General features: G+C 44.9%; 1 long non-coding RNA gene across 1 annotated transcript; it reads left to right on the top strand.

The window, feature by feature from the left end:
- Positions 1 to 932: 932 nt before the first annotated feature.
- LOC140681838 (uncharacterized) lies at positions 933 to 5,965 on the top strand. Its single transcript, XR_012053014.1, has 2 exons — positions 933 to 1,504; positions 4,824 to 5,965. It is a non-coding gene; the product is annotated as an uncharacterized lncRNA (long non-coding RNA).
- The last annotated feature ends 627 nt before the right edge of the window (positions 5,966 to 6,592 follow it).

Consider the following 6,592-nt stretch of genomic DNA (forward strand, 5'->3'; position numbering starts at 1 on the left):
AAAATTTTACAAATGCTCCATCTGAACTACCATACTGCAATCTTTCCTTTAAAAATGGAATTATTTCAGTGCAAGCATCTATTTAAAAAAACAAACAAACAAAACCCCCAACTAATTTATGCATAAACATTCATATCCTATGCAGTGAAACATGGCACTAAAGTCCACTGAAATGTTCCTCTAAGAGCAGGCTAGATTCCCTAAAACCAATTTGTAAAACTGTCGCACTACAACACGAAATACTTCACGCACAACTCTCAGATCAAAAGAGCAAAAGAAAGGAATTTTTATTTCTGACCTCGCAATATATAGAATTCCAAAAGTGGCAGTGGATTGAAGGATGAAATTGCCACCTCTCCAACCACACTGGTCAAACCAACAGTCCATCAATTCTCTATTCTTACAAAGAAGAATGCAAAACAATCATTATTTACATGACAGTGCGTGAGAAAATCCAGTAGAAATATGTAAATGTCAGAAGGCATAGAAAACTTTTAAAGGAACTTTAAAGCTTTTAAAAGAACAGGGTGACATCTCAGCCTTTTTCTGTTTAAAATAACAAAGAAGAAAAAAAGAAAAATTAATAATAATGTTAAATGGGAAAAATTTGAACTACATTCAGTGTCCATTCATGGATGAATCATCGGAATGATCACTTGCATCATCTGCATCTGAGTCATCACTCAATGATTCATCCACTTGATGACTTTCAGTTTAGTCACAGTGTCCTAGCTTGTAAGATAAGCATGTACTCTATTTGCCATCTGTTGGAGGTGGGGCAGATATTTCCTGTTAAGTTAGGCAGTTTTCTTATCTTTTCCAAGAACAATGTCTCCCTCCTGGGAGATATCTTCTGTTAATGGGCCATTGAATGACTCACTGCATGACTAGTAAAGTTACGTCATCCTATTGTGAGATGCTCCACCCAGAGGGTTGACCCTACCTGCATAAAATCAGCATTTTTTGAGACATCAGAGCAGCCTCTTTGCTGGATTCCCAGAGGAACAGCTTCTTCTCTGCTGGATTCCCAGAGGAGCAGCTTCTTCCCCACTGGATCCCCAGAGGAAGACCAGGCCCATCTACTCCATTGCCAGACCTTCAGAGAAAACTACACCCTTCTACAAATCACCGCTTGAGCAGCATTTTATCTGCCACTCCAGGAGGAGCAGTGACCATTTAATTGGACTATTACCAACACCCTGACTCCTCAGGGTGTCAGGTTTCTGACTCTATCAGTAGTTTTGTTTGTACTAATTAATTTTTTTTTTAAATTTAGTTATTTACCCTAGTTATTCCTCCCCTCAAAGCCTTGGATCTCTGGGCTAGCCTGATAATTAGGGGCTGAGAGGGGAGAAACATCAATTGTAGTAATTCAGAAGGAGGGGATTTACCTTTTCCGTTTCACAGAAGGCTCTTGCCTTCCTTCACAGACTCCTGTCTTTTCAAACAAAGACACACGGTTTCCATTTTACCTGTTGGCCGGATTCTGTCTCTGAGGTTGCAGGTAAGGTTGAACACACTTTGAAGGGATCCAGCGTACCTCAGTATCTGTGGATACGCATGCATACCCATGCCCCAAAGCAATAAGGTCATATGGACCTTCCCACTGTATGGTGACTAAATTCCATTACCAAACCTTCGATCTGTCTCATCCAAAGCCTGCAACGAAAGGTGATGATTCAAAATGACAGGGTTATTTGAATTCTGCGGCACAGTAAGATGATTGATGCTATTCAAAAGCTTTTGCTAACTGACTGTGAGGTGTCTTACCCTGCATTCCCCATTTTTGTTTTTGAATAACCCACTTCAGAGTACCATGAGCATGTTCTACAATAGCTTGACCAGTCAGAGAATGAGTGATACCAAACTTATGCGACACAGCCCTCGACTGCAGGAACTGCTGCACCTTCTGCAATGCATAAGCAGGACTAGTGTCAGTTTTCACAGCAGAAGGCATGTTCAGAACGGCAAAGGCTAGCTCCCAGTGGGCAAGGACATTGCGGGCCTTTCCTCCAGGGTGAGCAGAAGCCCACATCACAGAGGAGAACATGCCCACAGTGACATGCACTTACTCGAGCCAGCCAAACTCAGCAATCTGGGTGATACTGGTCTGCCAAAGCTCCAAGGCTCTAAGGCCTCTGGGGTTTACCCCCACCAGCAAAGGCACAGCAAGCGTGTGACAGTTGTCACATGACTCAACAATGTCACAAGCCTCAGTTGGCATAAACTGAAACTGTTTCTGCAAGGTATGTGCGTTCTGATGGAATAAACCATGTGATGCTTTGGCCTATGCAAGTGTGTCAGGCTGAGGTGCTACCCACACTGGGTTAGCCAACTTATCAGCCCTTGTGTTACCTTCTGCTAGAAACCCTGGCAAACTGATGTGACTCCTTACATGCAGAATGTAGTACAGATGAATGGCACACCACAAGGTCTTCAGTAAATGAAACAAGGCAGGATCAATGACCTCCTTCAAAACTGAATAACCCAGCTGCTGTGCAATGTTGGCAACACAGGGAGAATCCCTGACTGTGGGAATCCAGGGGATCCCTCTGGCTGCCCTGGAAGATCTGGGACCCTGGCAGGGGGGTCAGGAATTCCCCTGTACAGAACCCTGAGAGACACTGTCTCTGATCTCTGTCCATGGAAGAGTTTTCAATCTTACAGGATTAATTACAAGCTCTGAGTGTTTGACATAAGTAATAATTACTGTGGCATGGGTGCAAAAGTAGAATTTTAGGATTCTCGATAAGGGTTTCAAAGGGGGCAAGATGAAGGAAATTGGACATGCCTTGTCCTTTTTCTTCTTTTTCATGCCCTCCATGTTTCATGGTAGTGTTGGAATTTTTCTATTGGTTTAGACTGGGGACACACTGTTCAATGTAGGTGATAGATATTGGCACATTATTGTAAATATAGCACACGTAGTTTCTGGTATATAATGTTTGTAACATCCCACTGAGGGGCAGAGCCCCGCACGCTGTCCTGCAAGATAGACCTGCTGCAGGCAGACAGAACGTGTTATAGACAAGCAAGAATAAACAAACTTGAAAACCAGCACAGACAAATTACAACTTCTTCTTTGGAAGCGGGGCTGAAAAACAGAGACTTTCTACAATCTTGGGATCATTTAAATATCACACCTTACAAAATTGAAAGGTTCCTGGGAAAATTTCTCAAATACCATGACAGCAGCCCTCAATTCAACCAATTGGGCTGACCCATCCTCATGACCTTCCAGGACCTGCCACTCAGATCCATCCCTCCAAGTAACAATGGCCTTCCCTGTTTTCCCTGAACCGTCAGTGAAGACAGTGGGTCCTTGCACTGTCTCCTGACTAATTTTGCGTCGCAAAGAGATTTGAGTGATTTTTGCTACCTGCAGTAGCTTGTGGCTGGGCAGATGATAAGTGATCTGCCCTGAGAAGTTTTCCAGAGCTCTTTGCAGGGACATACTATGTACCAGGAGTATGATCTTTGCGCAATCCGCACCCATCAATTGCAAACACTGTTGCCAGGATTTAATTATCAAGCGAGCTATTAGCTCAAACAATGTGGTTACCCTTTTCTGCGGCTTATGGGGCAGGAAAACCCATTCCAAGATGTGCAAAGAATCGAACCATTTGTCATTCCATTGGCCAATGATGCCTGTGGGATGCAAATCTAACATGGTAATGAACACAGTGACATCAACGGAAATATCAATGTGATAAACCTGGCAAGCAGAAACAGCTTGCTGAACCTCCTCCAGCACCTGATGTGCCTCAGGAGTCCATGTGCAAGGCGACTTTAAATCAGAATCTCCCTTTAAGAAATCAAAGAGAGGAGACAGTTGTGCATTGGTCAGTCCCAAGTACATAACCAAGTGATGACACCTACCAATTTCTGGGAATCATTCAGTGTCTTCACCGAATGCACAAATTGCACTTCCTGCTGTTGCATTGTCCGTTCCAGAATTTTGACCCCCAAATACTTCCAAGGAGATTGTTGTTGAACCTTTTCTGGAGCCACTTGCAGCCCATGAGAATGCAAAGCATTGAGTAACCGAGGCTGTATCCTCAGCAGCTCATCCTGGGTGGATGCAACCATCAAAATATCATCCATATAGTGATAAAGATGGGCATCAGAAAACTACTTGCAAACTCCAGACAAGGCAGGGGCCACATACCATTGGCATATGGCAGGAAAACTTTGTGCATTCTGAGGCAAAAACTTCCATTAATATTGCTGTGTGGGCTCAGCATTGTTGATTGCTGGCACATAGAAGGCAAATTTTGATCTGTCATCAGGATGCAAAGGACCTGTAAAAAAACAATCCTTCAAATCCACAATGAGGATTAGCCAATCTGCAGGAAGCACGGTAAGCGATGGCATGCCTGCCTGCAATGTTCCCATGCTTTCCATCACAGCATTGACCTTTTGGAGGTCTTGTAACAACCTCAATTTCCCAGATTTTTTCTTGATGCAGAAGATAGGAATGTTCCAGGGACTGGTAGAAGGCTCCAGATGACCCTGGTCCAACTGCTTCTGCACCAGGTTTTGAAGGGCAAATAATTTGTCTTGAGGGAGGGGCCACTGTTTCTCCCAAATGGGTTTGTCCACCAGCCATTGTAAAGGTGGCGTAGGACACTCTGTGCCCTTCATCGCAGTGGCCACCATAAAAATCCATCCCAATGCACACCCCCCAACATGGACAGAACATCCCTCCCCCAGAGGTTAACACTAGTTGAAGTAACATGAAGCTGAATCATGGCCATCTGTCCCTCTGGGTTCGCAATCAGCCTGGGCTGCTGGCTCATGTAGCAATGTGCTATTCCTCCCAGTCTCGCAATAGGTGTCTTCACCAGATCCAAGGACTACTCTGGGAGCCAGGTGGCAAGGGAGAGAACTGTGACACCCAAGCCACTGTCAAGAAGCCTGCGGAGATGGATCTCCATCAGCGTCATGCCAAGCATGGACAGGACAAACAGCATCTCTGGACATTTTTCGGTCAGGACAGCAGACCAGTGAACTTGAGGCGTCCCAGTGGATCCAAAGCTGCTGTCACCTTGTGACCAATCAATTGTCCTGTGAACAAAAGACTTAAAAGGCACAAGTTGAGCAATTTGCGTCCCTTTTGGGATAGTGGTGGGGGGTGGGTGTGGAGACCATTGCACAAATCTGTCCCGTGAAATCAATGTGCACATTGCACATGCACCATGTGCACCATGATGCCCTGAAGGGTGGCACTAGGTCTCCCGATAAGGAGAGCACTCATGTCCTCACCCAAGGTGTTATGAACAAAAATAAAATTTAAACTTTTGGGGAATGTAGTTTGCAATGTATATACAAGATTAAATGTTGTTAGTACAAGTAAAAAATGTGATTAGAACTGTAGTTAACAATGTATGTACAAGGTTGGATGTCGTTGATACAAGTAACAGGTTGCGATTGGCAATGTAGTTAACAATGTATGTACAGGGTAGGTGTTGTGGGTGCAAGTAACAAATGGTGATTAGTTATATTAAAACTCATGTACTGTTATATTAAAACTACATGTACTGTTGTGCATGTATAAAATGGGAGTTGAACCAGGGAGGAGATGCCAATCTTTGTAGAGGGGGCAGGGAAGCCAGAAGTATTGCATCATGGAGCACAGCCACAGCTTGAATCAAGATTGGAAGGGAGATCAACCAATACAAGGCGTAAATCCCAAAACGATTGGCCAAGACTGCACCAACTTATGGGCCAATCAGCAACAGAGAAAAAGAGCCATCACAGCATGGATCCTGAGCCCCAGTCAGGAAACAAGAGAGAGACTTTAAAAGGCCTGGGGTGTCTGACGCATGGGTCTTTCCTTGGCCGGTTTCCTTGGAAACACCCTAGGTTCACTTACTAAGCTGTTGAAACAGTCTCCAGACTAGACAGAGGCTTTTGCTTCCAGTTGTTCGGTTTGTAATAAACAGGCTTACTTGTTTTCAATTAACTGGCCTCCTTTATGGTTACTTTAAAATTTTCTTTGTAAGTCTGTCCACAACAATGGGAACAAAGGCATCCAGGGGAACCTTGTGTATTTTGCCAGAATCTATGACAACTGTTGCTGCTGTGCAGACATCAACACCTGCTGAGCCACGGGTGCTGGCTGCAAGCTGGCTAAGCAGGCCTCCATCAGCACCGGGGCTTAGAGAGAAGCTTGTGTCTGTGTGCGTCTCACCTTCGCACTCTGTTTCCTGTTTCCCAAGCCCAGCAAAGCCTGGCCATTAGCATGACCAGTCGCCTTACAAACATTTGTAGTATGGTTTGGCCTTCCAAACTGACCACAAAAAACAAGGGAGTTGTGACTTGCTGTGCCTTCTTTCCCCGTTTCTTCCTGGCCTGAGCATTCCCCTGCTGCCGCTGCCCACCCTGCAGCAGTGCCCAGACAGGCTGCACAGCAGTAGCCACAGCAGACTGCACAGCAGTAGCCAAGGCAGCCATCTTATGACCTGAGGTGCCTACCTTTGCACAAGCCTCTGCCATCTGAGAGACAGAAGGATCACCAGGAAGAGCCTCTATGATTCCCCTACAATCAGCATTGCAGTTACTTCTCGCAAGGTGTTTAAGCAAAAGCTTC

Source organism: Taeniopygia guttata, chromosome Z (genome assembly GCF_048771995.1).
Source record: "Taeniopygia guttata chromosome Z, bTaeGut7.mat, whole genome shotgun sequence".
In the NCBI taxonomy this organism is placed as follows: domain Eukaryota; kingdom Metazoa; phylum Chordata; class Aves; order Passeriformes; family Estrildidae; genus Taeniopygia; species Taeniopygia guttata.